General features: G+C 43.3%; 2 long non-coding RNA genes across 22 annotated transcripts in view; one reads left to right on the top strand and one right to left on the bottom strand.

Annotated features, from left to right (window-relative positions):
• Positions 1 to 16,498, top strand: part of LOC308476927 — an 808,687-nt gene that overhangs the window by 455,735 nt on the left and 336,454 nt on the right. Inside the window, exon 1 of one of the 21 annotated variants that reach the window (XR_013986215.1) lies at positions 15,112 to 15,134. The exons of the other annotated variants lie outside the window; for them this stretch is intronic. This is a non-coding gene — a long non-coding RNA (uncharacterized lncRNA). Of the gene's footprint in view, positions 1 to 15,111; positions 15,135 to 16,498 lie in introns of those variants that run through there. 21 annotated transcript variants of the gene reach the window in all.
• Positions 12,034 to 16,422, bottom strand: LOC308476952. The gene is made up of 3 exons (XR_013986267.1): positions 15,198 to 16,422; positions 13,119 to 13,258; positions 12,034 to 12,180 (listed from the first exon to the last, which is right to left on the bottom strand). It is a non-coding gene; the product is annotated as an uncharacterized lncRNA (long non-coding RNA).

Genomic DNA, 16,498 nt, shown 5'->3' with positions numbered 1-16,498 from the left:
CATAATGCCTTGCTCATCTCAGGGCAGGTTTGGATTGAATTAAGCCCTGATATACTCAGTCCCAGGGCGGGGAACCAGTCAGTGCCCAGGAGACTGGGGCGACTGCCCTTCGCAATCACCAGTTTGAGTACAGCCTGTTTGTCCCGGAACTGTACTCTCACGGCACACATTCCCATAACATGGATGCGGCCCGCTGAGTATGACTGCAAGGTTGCCGGGAAGGGCTCCAGAGGGGGCAACTTACCCCTGGGGAAGAATGTCCTCGCGGTCTGGTCCGACACGATAGTGAATCCAGATCCGGAGTCCACCTCCATGTCGCACTGCTGACCCTCAATCTTCACCTTGATGTGTGCCTTGCCTTGCGCTGGGAACTGCACGACCCTCCCGTTGATCTCCGTTACGGAGTGGCAGTCCTTTAGAAAATGGGTTGCTGTGGGCGGTCTGCGATGCTCCGGTCTAGGTGCTCCTGTTGCTCCCAACGCCGCCGATCTACACACCCTGGCGATGTGACCTGTCTTCCCGCACGTCCGGCACATAGCATCCCGGAAACGACAACTCTTCCGCTCATGGTTTCCGCCACAACCTGGGCACCTGCCTCGGTGATCTTTGTGCACTGTGCAGGCCTGACGCACTGACTCGACCCCACGGACTGGGCTCTGGCTCGGAGTAGCCTCTAGCTCGTCCATGGCATGCGCAACTTCTATCTGTGGCTTAGGGGCCTTGCGACTGGCATCAAGCTCCTCTCTTTCATAATTCTCCGTGGCGGTGGCCTCCTTCAAGGCTGAAGCAAGGGTAACCTCTTCTTTAGCCACGATGCGTCTTCTGGCCTTCTTGCTGCTCAGACCACCGATAAACCGATCCAGGAGAGTCTCTTCCAGATTTTGGAAGTCGCAGTGCTGAGCGAGCTTCCGCAGTTCAGCCAGAAATGCAGATACAGACTCCCCAGCATGCTGCTGCCTCTTATGAAACTCCATCCGCCGAGCCATCTTGGTCTCAGTAGGCGCCAAGTGGCTTGTCAGGCCGGCAAGAATATCTTTGAGAGATGTCTCACTTAGCTTCGCTGGAGCAAGCAATGCCTTGGCCAGCTTGAAGGTCTCAGGCCCACAGTAGCTCAGGAATGTGGCCCTTCTTTTGCTGGCATCGGTGATCCCTTGAGCCTCTGCGAAGAACTCGAAGCGTTCGACGTAGTCTTCCCACGTGTGGGGCTCTGATGGCTGGAAGGGCTCCAATACCCTTGGACTCTCCATTGTCCTGTGGGCAGGGTCGTCTTCTCAGCTGGCCAGTGAGTCTTGTTCTTAGCTGCAATCCGGACTCTGAGGCAGGGCTGCGTTTAACCGCTCCTCAGCATTCTGGATCCCATCCTCGTCGCCAGTTGTTGTGACGTGGGGTTTGTGATTTCAGCTCTCTTGATATAACATGCTGGAGACAGTTCTCTAGTAACACTTCTTTATTTAAGCAACAAGACTAAAGACTGGGGAGAGGAAGGCTACATTTATAGGGACAGGGAACTAGCAAGAAAGGATACATTTTGGAGGGAACAATATCAGGCAATCACAGTCCTGCCTTTTGGAGGGAACCAATAAGACAGAGGATCCAAATACAGCAGCTTAAATGAACCAATAGTAGCTGTACCCTCTGGAACCAAAAGGCAGTCACTTTACCCTAATGCAAATACAGACAATAATAATACAGATATAAAATCCTTTGACTCAATACACAACACCTGGACCTCTGTTTCCTGGTGCCCTTTTCATGGGATCAGGCCATAAATTATAAAGACAACAGGAGACCCATGGCGTCGGAGTCATTTGCTAATCATCCCTGACCATTGGCCGTATTGACAGGGGGTTATGGGAGTTGGAGTCCAACAATATCTGGACAGCCACAGGCTCCCCATTCCTGCAGTAGAAAATGGGAAACTATGGTTTATTCAACAGGGAAAGCTTTCGGTCTTCTCCTCTCATGCATGCAGATCGAGAAGAGGATCGGGGGGTGCACTCACCCAAGCTTGCTGCAGCTTGTTCCCACCCACCCAAACCATGGGTTATATCAATGGTCCCTAGGCCTTTGGGGACAAGGGGTGCATTTGGAAGTGGAAGAAACTGTTGTGGGAATCACAAAATAGCAATTTCACACAAGACAAACGGGTGAAGCTCCCCTCCCCCTCCCAAAAAACAGAAAAAGCACCTACATATGCTACACACACCCCTAAAACAGGCAAAACACCTAGATACATACACAGCCACCCACCAGTAAAAGACAGACAATAAAGCAGGCAGCACCCCCTCAAAAACACAAATTGGGAGGGGTGGCAGGCCTTTAGTGTGCCCCAAATGGATTCGGAAGCTGCTGTGGTGCCCAGAAGTGCCACATTGGGCACCCCAGGGTTAGTTCAGTGATAAACGGAAATAATTTTGTTCTCTTAAATGCTTTAGCAATGTTATTGTAAAATGTTTTAGCATCCTATTGATAAATATAAAGGACTGCTTTGCCAGTGATTTGGGGAGAGTTTAATAAAGATTACTGGCATTTGCTCACAAATTCCTAAAGAATTCTTTCCAGAGTCATTTGTGATAAGATTCTGGAGTGAATGAAAAGGTCCAGCTTAGGCATAGACAGTTATTAAGCTGCTTATTATAATCCTCTCTAAATATTTTAAATTATGTATATTTGCATGTGAAAGTTGTTGCATAATCATTTGAGTCATTGCTGAATTCATCTTAATTTGTTTTTAGCTAGTTAAAATCTTTCTGGAGAAGCACCACCTCTTCTTGAATTGCCTTAGGATTTTACAGATGGAGAGAAACCCCTTAGGTGAATGATGCTTTGTTGGGAACTGATAGGATTTCTAAGTCTCTTGACCCAGTATAAAATTGCTGCCATTGGAGACAAAAGAGAAGCAATTACCTACTTTTACAATTCCAACACGGAGCATTTTTACAAGACATACATACTTTATGTGCATACATTTAGCAGGATATGTGGGAAAGCAGAAGGCTTTTTGTCAATGACATTGAAATATTGCTATAAATATTCCCCAGCCTTACAGCTTGTTATACCAATGAATATGTGCTTAAATAGGATTAGGGCTGTCTAATGGCAGGGGCAACCCAGTCAAATGGGTGGAGTGCAAACAATAAAATTCTTGTTGCTGTTGCTGCTGTTAATCCAGACCATGCTATCAGGCTTGTGCTGCAAGTGCATTAGGCTTGCATGTGTATATGGCTACTACTACACCTTCTGGGTGTTTGTCTGTACTCCTCTGGTTTTGCCTCAAAGGGCCACAGTTCAGTACAAGAGCATATACAGTGGTACCTCGGGTTAAGTACTTAATTCATTCTGGAGGTCTGTTCTTAACCTGAAACTGTTCTTAACCTGAAGCACCACTTTAGCTAATGGGGCCTCCTGCTGCCGCTGCGCCACCGCTGCACGATTTCTGTTCTTATCCTGAAGCAAAGTTCTTAACCCGAGGTAATATTTTTGGGTTAGCGGAGTATGTAACCTGAAGCGTATGTAACCCGAGGTACCACTGTACTTTGTATGCAAATGTTTATGGTTCAATGTTTGGCACCTATGGGTAGGACTGAAAATGGCTTCTCTCTGAAACCCAGGGGCTACTTCCGGTTTCTGTAGACCAGTTGTACCTAACCTGCAGCCCTCCCAGATTTTGCTAAGCTACAACTCCCATCTTCCCCAGCCTGCCTGGCCATTAATCAGGGAACAATGGAAGTTGTAGTTTGGCAACATCTGAGAGGGCCACAGTGTAGACAGCACTGGATCAGATGGACTAATGATTTGATATAAGGTAGTTCCCTGTGTTCCTAATCTCAGGCAAATAACAAAAGTGAGGAAAGCGGCAGTGAAGGGGGGATGATTTATCAACCTTGCCCTACCTTACTGATGCACTGTGCTCAGTTTGGTATCTCCCAAACTGTTAGAATAGCCAGCTTTTGAAATATTGGATTTGGGTGGGGTAGCAGAGCCCAGAGAGTGAGTGAGTGTGGACACTAGCTGTTTTTGGAGGGAGAGCTCAGGGGAAAACAGTACCTATTTACCCTAAACCAGGGGTCAGCAAACTAAGGCCCGGGGGCTGGATGTGGCCCCCATGCTAGTAAAAGCGGACGCTGCCACCCGCTTGGTCAGTTCCTGCGTGCTGCGGATGCCTCGCTGCACAGGGACTGACTTCCACGATGCTGGCACAGCTTCTGGGTGGGGGGCGAAGCTGGCGTGGTTTCGGATTGGCTGCAGGAAGCTCCTGCATGCTGCCTGCCTGGTGCTTCGTGTGCGCATTCTGCCCGCTGACCTGGCCTCAGCCGGCGGGCCGCAGCACATGGTGCATGCCATCTGGGAGATCTGCGGGGACGGGCCCATGGAGCAGCTGCTGCTCATCAACAATGCCGGTGAGTGGGTGGCGCCAAGACGTGCTCCTGAGTGCGTGCAGAGTGCATTCCTCCTCCAGGTCCGGAGGCAGCTGCAAGACCGGCTTGCAGGGTATTCATCAGCCCCCTGATGAAAAGGTTTGCTGACCTGACCCCTGCCCTAAACTATATATACTTTAAAAAATCTGCTTCAGCTCCTTGTTTTTCTGACAACCCTAAACACTCCGCAGGCCCATTGAGCTTGTGGCGAAAGATAGCAATTAATGATGATAATGATCAATAGCGACATTTTACACACACACACACACAGAGAGAGAGAGAGAGAGAGAGAGAGAGAGAGAGAGAGAGAGAGAGAACACATTAATTTTGCTATGGTATTAAGGCTGTGCTGAAGAGTAGTATATACATATTTTAAGTAAAAATTAAATATTTATTATATTATTTATTAACAATATTTATATACTGCTCAGGAGATGCATAATAAGAATACAGGTCCAGGGCTGTCATACACTGTCAACAACAGCATTAACAATAATCTCAAACCTTATGGTGGGAGAATCTAATGGTATACCCTAACCTGTATTCAGCAAGGAAGTAAAACCTTTGAAGAGCTGCTTTCTCTTCATGATAGAGGTAGGTCCACAAACCAGTTGAAATAACAGGCATAAAGCTGGAATAATTTGAAAGTTCTTTCATATATCAGATCCAGCTGTTTTATCTTAGTTTGTTAACTGACTTTAAACCAGAGTTTCTGGTTTAGGCATAATGGGCAGTTCTGGTTCAATGCAAGAAAGCATCTCTGGGTGAAGGCAGAGCATGCAGTCAGAATGTTTGCCCCTGACTTTTATGAAGCTGGGGATAAACATCTAAATGACTGCCTCTGGCTAGAGGACAACCTTACAAAAAAACAGGGCCTGCTCTCTATTTTTTTTTTTAACAACGGGTATCAAAGAGATTACCGAAACCAGTGCTGCCTGTCAAGCAAGCCACTTAATGACTATTCTCTCCAGATGACCAAGCAACTGTGATCCAAGTCTCTTTGAATTTCTTTTATTGATGTCCCTCTCCAGTGAAAACATAAAAAATGAGCCCCTACTAATTGTATATGAAATTATTCATCTGTTTTGCTTTAATGCTATTCCAGTCCTACAGTATTAATTCCCTTTTAGTTGGTGGTTTGTGTTGGACATACAACCGAAACTTAACAGGATTCTTATATTGGAGAGAAGATAAGAATATATTGTTTATTGAATACAGTTCTTAAACTCAAGGAGTGCTCTCTCTCTCTCTCTCTCTCTCTCTCTCTCTCTCACACACACACACACACACACCCTTAGCACACAAGCATACACATTAACTGTGGGATAACTTCATATAACCAACATGCTTAAGTCTAATTGATGCATGAAGGGGTTAATACCATAGAATAAGCAGTCCTGCCAGGCTTAGTGAGATCACTTCTCCTTACCATGGGAGGAAATGGTTAATCAAGCCTATTGTTCAACCCCCAGTCTACCAGAGAAGCTCAGCATTTGAGGAGCTCTGAGCTGATTGCTGCAGTTCAGAATACATGGCTCTTACAAGCCACTCTTGATTTCCTAATTTAGGAACTTTCAGCACTTTGGAACTAAACTTAGTTTACTGCCTGTGCAACTTTTCCTGAATGTTGTAGGAAAATCACTTGAATTCAACCTTTGGATAGCTTGTAAGTAAACCTTTTTTTGCGTGCCAAACTGTGTGTTTTTTTCTATGCTGGGGGAAGAGGAGAACTTTGGAAGAAACTAACAAGGGCATATTTTAAGGGTCTAACAGCCTATATTTTAATGCTTTACTTGCTGCATATTTGGTTATTTTAAATCTCTGCTGGGGTTCTCTCACCAAAGAGTACTTGCCCCAAACTTGGATCTTTGCATCTAGGAATTCTCCTTTTATATCTATATTTTTCCTTGAACCAACATAAACAAACTCATACATGAACAGCATTGGCTACAGGGGTATTGTTGCAAGGGACAGGTGCTCTGACTAGGAGATGGCTAGGAGCTTAGAGTGACAAAGAGAAGGCAAAAAGTAGGAGTGTGGCTGTGGCATCAGGTGTGTTAAGCTGCTTCAGGTGGATGCTTGATTATAAGAGGCTTGTCATGTTTTCAGAGGAAGAACATACATGAGCACTTGAAATAGAAAGAACATACCTGAGTACATACCTCATAAAACATCTGTTTTGCAACTTGCATTGTTTTTATTGTACTTATGGTTTTACATTAATTGCAATTAAGTTTTTTTTTAGAAAAATGAAACACATCTAACATTAAAATATGTAACATTTGCCAACTATGTATCATATTAGTTGTTCATAAGTAGTCCAATTTTACATCAGAGAAAGAACATTAAGCCTAGTGCTGTTCTGAAAATTTCTGCATTTTTTTACCATTCTCCTGTGAAAATTATTAAAGACAAGAGAGAAATTCATTGAGAATTTCATGGTTGATGTACAGTGGTACCTCGGGTTACAGACGCTTCAGGTTACAGACGCTTCAGGTTACAGACTCCGCTAACCCAGAAATAGTACCTTGGGTTAAGAACTTTGCTTCAGGATGAGAACAGAAATCATGCAGCAGTGGTGCAGCGGGAGGCCACATTAGTTAAAGTGGTGCTTCAAGTTAAGAACAGTTTCAGGTTAAGAACAGACCTCCAGAACAAATTGAGTTCTTAACCCGAGGTACCATTGTACATTGTTTTTGGTGCACTTTTACTTGACTTTTGAGGTGGCCCACAAGTGTTTGCGGATGTTCTTTCATTCATTCTACAAATCACCACTCTTGTAGCCCTCCCAGTTGCTCATGCAATCAAGCCCAGGGGAGGACATCATGAGTTAATTCCTCCCATAGGGCTTTTTCAGATCAGGAGCATGAGCAGCTGGGAAGGCTGCAGAATGCTAGAGACAGGTTTACCAGAAGAAAAAAACACACACACCACCCTTGGTCACCTCACAATAATAAGTTATGCTCAAAACCTCAAACTGACTGAAATTCTAAAGAAATCCTCAAGTGCTATGAGAATGAGACAAAAAAAGGGGAATACGTTTTACAGAGGAAGAAAACTTTCAAGAAACTGGAGGATAGGCACAGCACTAATTCACATTGTATGGCACCTAATTGTGGATTTTGTAGAACAAATCCTGTCATTCACAGTAGTTGAATATCTGACTCACTTCAGAAGGGTGAGCTAAAGTTACAACTGTCCAACCTACTGATCAAAATTAACATAGATACTATGGATTTTTACCCTTCTTTTCTAAGTATCTCTCACAGGGCAAAGGTCAGTGGCAATGAACAATGGGGAAAAGGTCTGCAGAAAACCTGGTACTCCCACTGGTTCAAATCTCTCAGAAATTCTGTAGACTATTGGCACCACCAAGTCTCCCAAGTAACCCAAACAATTACGATATCAATAGACTATAGTTTTTCAAGAAGTCAAAAATGGACTTCCCCTTTTTTTGAGAATGAACATCTGTACCTCCACAAAACCTCACAGCAAGCAGGTCATCAGCAAAGAGGAAAATCTCTTCAGCTGAAGACTTTACTAATGGCCCAATCTCTGAAGCAAGGGACATGGAGGGTAAAGGTCTTAGAAACTTAGACGCTGGAGCAACTCTGCAATAGCATGTTAGAAGGATCTGACAAAGACTCTGTTCTTGGCTTCATAAAGGTTCCTTGGGCCACACAGTGACCTTCCTTTCCCATTCATAACAGGCATGGAGGAAGTGCTTGTCCATAATTCTTACTTCAAGGACATTCACTGAATAATGTAGTGGTTTTCAACCAGTGTACCGTGGCACCCTGGGGTGCTTTGAATGATGGTCAGGGTTACTGCAGGCAACACTGGCCTCTGTCCCACTTTCCTTTCCTCCCTCCTCTGATACCATCTTGCCCCTCTGCTTCTCAAAAGCTTGCACGGCTGTTTGTTGCAGCAATCCTGGCTACAAGCTTCCCTGGTGAATGGTGCCTCTGGGGCTGGCCAGGGGGTGCTGGTTGCCAGGAGCTGAGGCGACCGTGGAAAGAGGAGAGGGGGCTGAGTGAACACTCCACAAGGGAGGATGTTTGAAAAGGGATGAGGGGCTGCCGGCTTTGCAGGCAAGGGGGTGACATAACTGGGCTTCTGAAGTTTGGAGTACGTTTCCCCACAGGGGAGCCACAGAAAGAATGTAGCTGGTCAAGCGAGCTGTGGACTCAAAAAGGTTGAAAATGTCTGGAATAATGTATTCTTAAGTTGGTATGACAAAAATGATTGTGTCATGGGTGACATGCATCACCCAAGTCTGCCCAGAAGGAAATTCCATCAAGTACAATGGGATTTACTCCCAGGAAAGTGTGTATAGGATTGCTTTACACATTTCAGTTTGTTTTGAAAATCATTCTGAATATGTGACCGGGACTTCATTTTCACATAATTTTGGACCACACTGTTGGAACTGTAGTTATCAGATTACAAGCATTGCTTTTATTCCCTAGAGCCCCATCAGGGTGAAGGGGTTGGTAGCAACAACATCATAGCAATGCAAGAATGTGCCCTTGCAGCCTAACCCACTAGGTGATTTATTTATTTTTTTAATTTGGAAGTGACTACCACTGGGTTCAATTGGGCTTGCTTGAGAGTAAGGCAGCAATCCTATACACACTTTCCTGGGAGTAAATCCCATTGTGCTTGATGGAATTTCCTTCTGGGCAGACTTGGGTGATGCATGTCTGTTTAAGAGTACACGGTACAGAATTACACCGTTACATTTCAAACAGCTGGTTTGCTTTCAGGCGCTAGTCACTACTTAACCGTGACTCTGAAATCTCTGACAGAATATCATGGGCTGTTTCTTACACTGACACTTTTACACTAAAGTTTATTTTCTCAGCCTTATGCACATTTCACCTACTGTTTATTACAGTGTTTTCTCTATCAGTGCAAAGAAAAAACAAACAAAGAACCTAAAACCAATAACTACCAAGGCACAATTTTAAAGATACATGCTGATATACAGGAAAAAAGGAGGAAGGGAGAGAAATTATAATCTAGTTGTGTATTGATTCTGTAAACATTGGCAAAGAACGCCAAAATGCATGGATGTTTCAGCAGTGCAATTTGGGATGAAAAACTGGATCTGTCAGGATCCAAGTTTTGCACAATATGTTATTGGGAAAGTGCACCCAGGGCATCCATTTTCTATACAAATAGTTATTTTTAATACTCTATTTCCTTGAATTATAGTGGACTTTACTTTTCCCACAGAGAGCACTAAGCTAGCATAACAATGAAAGTCATTGTGGTTTATTTACTGGCTGATACTAGGTGCTCCGCTTCCTCAGAGGGAATTTGCATTTCAATGTTTTTTGTTGCAATTGTTTTAATAACTGGCAATACTTATCCCACAGCAATTTCACTGGTGTGTAGAAAAGATTGGGAGATGGGTTCCCCCATACAGACAGCACATGGACATGTCAGAATCATGTTGCTGTTCTGATGCATTTGTTTGGGGCAAGTCACATAAGCACTGAGGCACAGAAATTTCAGCATGAATCTCTAAAAACAACTTGAACATTGTGGAATAGGTCACAAACTGGTGTCAGCTCTTAAGGCAGGGGGAAAGTGACAGTGTTCATCTAATGGTGTTTAACAGAAAGCAAACTCTGCCTGTACATCTTTAGGAACAGACCAGTTGCCCTAGCATAACCTATGCACTGTCATATGGCTACATGAAAGGATAGGAGAAGAAACAGATGTCAAAAGACAATTTTATTATGAGCAATATGAACAGCTGTACAAAATACAGTTGTGTAGCCTAATAAATGTTGGCTTATTTTTCCAGTATTTTCAGTCTAGTGCCAGATAAATACACAGAACAGAGCTTTGCTGTTACCTGTATTTTGTATTACATTACACCAGGGAATTAAATTAAATCAGGGAAGAGCATGGAGTTATCTCTGTATGTGGACAGCTAGTTTTGATTGTCTGTTGTGGCTTGAGTCAAGAACAGTGCAAGAGCTAAAAGGAATTTGGGGGCAAAAAATTCTCAATCAAATTCTCCTAGCCTGAGTTTTCTTGCTGAAATTTAATTCTGTCATACTCCCCACAACACATTCTCAGTGATGTATTGCTGATATAATTAAAAGGTATTTTATTAGAAATGAATGTTTTAAAGGAGAGTTGGTAGATCCATCACACCACTACAGTTCAAAATTTAAAAATATATAACTCTTGAGGTTGAGTTTCAAAAAGGAATTGTGAAAATGTGAAAATGTTTGCAATTCTATGTGTCAGATTATTTCTGAAACTTTGCTGAATTTTGAATGCATTTGAAATTTCTTTGGGGCTCTAAGGATCAGTAAATAACTTTGCAGTCAGTTCTCTTGTAACACTTTCTTCTCATTGTGCATTTGACGTAACACAGAGAGAGGAAAGCTACAACCCAATAGTTTCACCATATCACATTTTTTAGTACAGCAGGATAAAATGAGTTAGGACTTCAGGTACTGTCTCTGTAGTTCTATTGCTTGGGTTTCCCCTATCTCCTCAAAAGTTTATCTAAACTGGATGGGGCAGGAATCCATTATAAATGGATTTCTACATGGAGTATAGCATTTCCAACTTGTTCAAGCTTTGTCTCCTTTTGTATTCAAGACCCCTTATGTCCAGGCCACTTATGTGGTATTGCTGTTTTGATTTTAAAGCCTGACTATATGCCAACCCTCCCCATATATGTATAATATGTATAAAACAGTCAAGCTCCATGCAGTACTATATTCCTGCATCAAAATTTTAAGGAGATGTCTGCTGTTGTGGTTTCCAGAGGATTAAGTGGTTTATTGGTTTCTGTGATCATCCTACCTCTGATACACAGGCTTTTTTCTTTCTTTCTTCTTACATGGTTCACAAACCAGGATATCCCTTTCCACCACTCCAGAGGGCCTTCTGGCAGTTCCCTCACTGCGAGAAGTGAGGTTACAGGGAACCAGGCAGAGGGCCTTCTTGGTAGTGGCGCCCACCCTGTAGAACTGCAGAGTTGGAAGGGATCCCGGCAGCAATCTAGTCCAACCCCTGTCTTGCAGGAATATGCAGCTGTCCCACAAGGGGATCGAACATGCAACCTTAGCATTATCAGCACCATGCTCTAACTGACTGAGCTATCCCAGTGGCTGTCTGAATCCAAAAGAACTACTACATTTGGAAGCCAAAACCTTTGGCAGAACATGTCCCAAGGACAGCCCCTTATAAGAACTGTGCTATGAGGGGGAGATGCTCTCTTTGCTGTTTGTGTTATTTTTGCTGCCTTTCTCCCTTTCATACACAGATGGATGAATCAATATTGGAAAATTGGGAAAGCTGTTATTTATGATGACCGGCAATAATGCACAGGCATGGAAGCGAGCGTTCGCACTGTTGCCGGAACATTCAAAATGCTAGTTCAGTCTTCAGATGTAATGAGGCATACAGTAATGGGACCACTGAAGTAAATAATGTGCTTCATAGCCCACTCCTGTTGTACTATTAAGAAGAGAAGGATTCATCTCTTTTGCACTCCATGCTCCACCGAGTTAGTAGCTCATGTTCTCTCTAGAACTCCCCGGCCAGACTCCCCCAAGCAGAGATGACATAAAGATTTAAAAAACACCTTCCGAATACATTGTAATTTAAAGTAATAATTTTTGTATCTCGTGGAGTTGTTGTAGTGCTATGCAGAGTAGAACTAGTTTAAATTGAAAACAAAGAGGTGCAGTAGCTCTTCCTATGAATGGAATTGCTCCGTGGAAATGTTCTGAAAGGGAAAAGAGGTGTAGGTCAGTAGAAGAACACAGGCTTTGTATAAAACAAGGCTAAGTCCCTGGCATCACCAGGCAAAGCTAGAAAAGACCCTTGTCTGAAACCCTGGAGAGTTTCTGCCAGTCAGTACAGGCAACAACTGATTGAGGCGCATCTGAGTGACACGCAATCGCCATGCATGCCCAGCACCAAGCCTGGAAGTAGCCCAAAACATTGTAAAGATGTGATGAAAAGGTTCGGAAAAGGGCGTTAAGGGTCAGCAAGGGGAGGGTTTTTAAAAAAATTATTTAATTGTTTTTTCGATACAAATAACAACTGCAAAAGACATATACAACAAAAACCATAATAACAATAATAACACAATTTGACAGTTCAGATTTGAATTCACTGACATACCTATGACTACACCTTTTTAACAATATTTTCCCACCTCTCTCTCTCTTCCCCCTCCTTCCCACCACTATCCGCCTTATCGCTTAAATATTTGTTCCAGATTTCTTCCTATTTATCCATTCTTATTTTGCGTTGACATGCAATTCACTTGTATGTAGCTAATCTGTCCATATTATCAATCCATGTGCTCAATGGAATCTTTTTTGGTCAGCAAGGGGAGGTGTGGCAGAGCGGGCTTACGTGCATTCCGCCGATGCACATGGGGGGTCCAGAACACAACCCCCGTGCAAAACGGGGATTGTCTGTATAGACAATACAAATATGGAAGGATCCCTGATCCCTGATCAGATTCAGCAGGAGGGTATGTTCCCAAAGACAGGAATCCAGCAATCTCTGGAATGTTTGTACCCACTGGTACATAAATACCATTCTAATGTTATCCCAATCTGTTTCCACCCCTTAAAAATGCTTCATGTTGGTGCTTTAGAAGGAACGTAAGAAAACAGGAAGCTGCCTTATCCTGACCATTGATCTATTTACCTCAGCCTTGTCTACATTGATTGACAGCAGCTCTCCAGGATTTTACACAGGGCTCTACAGGTGACAAGGGCACATGAAGTTAATGTCTCCCTTCCTTCCTTTCATTTTGTTTTTTCAACTGGAATTTCTGTCCTTTCAATCTGTTGTAGAAGAGATGTGTGAACAATAATAGTTCTGTGACTTCAAGAAATTTCCTCAGTCCATCCCTATAACTAGGGATGTGTGAAAGCTTCCGGATAATTTTTTTGCTAACATATTGAAAGCCCTATTGTCTTTTACCTGCTCGGCGGTTTTACACGCAGAAGAGTCTAAACTTGCTATGAATTTTCCTCTGGTGCCAAGAAGGGATGCATGAAACCCCATTGAGAGTTCTAATTGAAAATTTGGCTTTCATCAAAAATTCTTCAGAGATTTCACCTAAAGATGAGCTGCCAAATTCTCTTCAAATATCACTGCATTCTAGTTATGGTTAGGAATGGATGGATCAGTCTGTTTTCAGACCATGCCAATTTCAGATGTAGTTGTTCCTCAGGTTGTTTCATTCCATTCCATGTATGAACTTTTTTTAAAAAAATAAAAATAAAAAACTCATATTTAAATATGTTTTTGACACATTTAAATATGTATTTTATCTCAGTGTTAGCATTTCTAGATGTACTTATATTCTAAAGCATGCATGCTTAATGAAATTTGGTACATTGTACCAAATTTCATTTCACCAATACTACATCTTTTTTTCCTCCCTTTAGCTTAAAATTATACAGCAAAATTCAGAAAAGTGAGATAGTACCAATTCATGGATTAGTCCAGGAGCTGCAAATTAGGTCAGTTCACTTAAAAATGCAGACCAAATGAGATTCTCCTCTATCACTGTGCATGAAACCAAAGATAAAATATAATTTAAGCTGAATAGCTTTCCTTAGTTGATCTGTCAGGAAAATATTCTGCACACCATCCATCAAGCAATCTGTGTGCTCGGCACTGCAAATCACCCTCCTGCTCTCTCTTAACTTTCATATTTAAACAAAACTCCTGCAATGCAAACAGCTAGGCGTACCAGATGCTTCGGCACAGATGTTCTGTCCAAGCATATTGCCTTGGTGTTCCAAAGGCATTATCTTGAGTCCTCCCTCAACGTGACAGTTGTTTCATTTCACCTGTTAGAAGCCATCTTCTTTCACAGATGGTTATATTCAGTTCACTGACAAAATATGCAAATGGCGATGGGTTATATCTACCTAGTCCGCGCTATTATCACCCAGCGCTGTTGCAGCTTCCTTCCAGCTCATCCAGTTCTGCAAATCCTTGCCCTTTGTGGAAGGGACGAGTTTGCCAAGTGCCCAAGGGGGTCTATTTAGACCTGAATGTCTACTGACATGGAGAGATGACATATTGCCGCTATAATTCTGAGGTGTGAACCCACCAGGCTGGAAAGGATTAGCAGAGAATCCTCTCAGCTCCAGGCCCAACAACTGAACTACTCTCTTTGCTCAAGCTGCTGGCAAGGAAACAGAACAGACCAAAGCAGGTCAGCAGTCCAGGGATTGGCTCTAAGCTGTTATTAACTGTCAGCCTGCTCAAAGGCTCCTGATTTAGAAACTAACATAGGAGGTAGAGGAAAGTCAGCATTATATCTATATTGTATTGTGCTCGTTGTGGTGAAATCTCTAACACCAATTTGACTCATCTGGCGTGAGCATTTCAGCTAATTCCAAATATGCGTATTTATTTCCTACACTGATATGCCACCACTCTGCCAAGCACTCAAGGTGTTTTATGTTTTATAATAATGACCTGCAGTCTCGGAAGACGGGATACAAATGGGAATTTGATGAGAGGAAGAAGGAAACTAAGCTTATGCAGGTGTCAGTGCTTTCATAGGATTACGCATCATGAAGTCCCATAACGGCCAAATGGAATGCTTGTTGTGGGAGACAGTTCTGCGAGGGGGAGGAGCCAAATGGCAGTTGCTCTGAAGGCTTCTTGCTGTGTCATTTCTCCATCTGCCTCATCCAGGTATGATGGCAGCTGATGAAGGTGGTTTGGGGAGGGGAGGAGCAAAATAGCAGTTGGCCTTACCTGAGCTAATGGAGGATGCCTCACTTCACTCTCTTGGAAGAAGCTAGGTAGAATAACTAGCTGATGGACACAAGGATGCATAGAAATGCTTAGTCAAACTCAAGGCTGGGGAACTTGCGACATTCCAGATGTTGTTGAGCTACAGTACCCATCATCCTGTCATGTTAGCTGGAGCTTATGAGAAATGGAGAGGCTAAAAACTTCCAGAGAGTCTCAGGTTTTCTACTCCCTGGTCTAGACTTTGCTGATTTTGGCTTGTGTCACTGAAGCACTGTGACATGATAACCACCTGGGCCAAATGCTGCAACAAGCAGGGAGATGAATTTTACATATTGACTTGAAGTAACCAGGGAATTTCTTGGCTACCAACTTCTCAGAGGGATGATGGGAGGTGTCCAGCAATATTTGGAAAGCCATAAGTTCTCCATCTCTGCCGTAAAATGGAGGATTATCATATACCAGGGGTCGGCAACCTAAAGCCCATGGGCCTCAAGCGGCCCATGGGGGTCGTTTAACTGGCCCATGGACCCCCACTGCCCACTTGGGGACCCCTGCCACCCACTCGGTCAGCTCCCGTGTGCCACGCTAAACTGGAGCGGAGTAGAGCAGGGACAGCCTTCCGCAACACTGGCCGGAAGCTCCTGCAGCCAATGGGAAGCTGCACACGCCTCGTCCACGCCAGAAGGAGTGCCAGAAATAGCGTTTGTGCATGCGTGCATGTGCACTCCGGCCCACTGCAGCGTCTGTGGGACTGTGAACTGGCCCAAGCCACAAAAACTTTGCCGACCCCTGTCATACACTATACCAAAAAATGCTTAGTTTTAATCAGTGCTATTTTTCTAGAAAAAGAGGTGCCAGAACTTGCCATGAACGTCTCCCATGTTCACTTATAATGGCAATGGCACCCACCTGAGAGCTGCAAGAACTGAGTTCCAGTGAGTTCCTGCTCAAAAAAGTCCTTATTTTAATTAACCTGTGTTGTCACATAAACCTTAGGAAAGTGGCATGCTGTATAAGCTTAACTTTACAATGATGCCAACAAATAGTTTTAAACATCACATTATGTCTTGAAACCAGAGGCTGCTGGATCAGGAAAAGGGCAGAGTTTTGTCAGATTAAAAGTGACAATGTATTTTATAGATAAGGCATTTTTTAAAAATCTCAAATTACCTTTCTATAATCTCTGTAACCTTTACCCTCCATGACTCTTATTTCCATCCTTTACCTTTTTAATATCTTGACCTACTGAGCGAAAAGTTCAAATTCTCTGCTGGTTTTTTAAAGAAGAAAATTTCTTTTAA

Source organism: Podarcis pityusensis (genome assembly GCF_964106645.2).
Source record: "Podarcis pityusensis genome assembly, chromosome: 5".
Lineage (NCBI taxonomy): Eukaryota > Metazoa > Chordata > Lepidosauria > Squamata > Lacertidae > Podarcis > Podarcis pityusensis.
The sequence above is the reverse complement of the archived record's forward strand: the minus strand, read 5'-3'. Positions and strand labels throughout refer to the sequence as shown.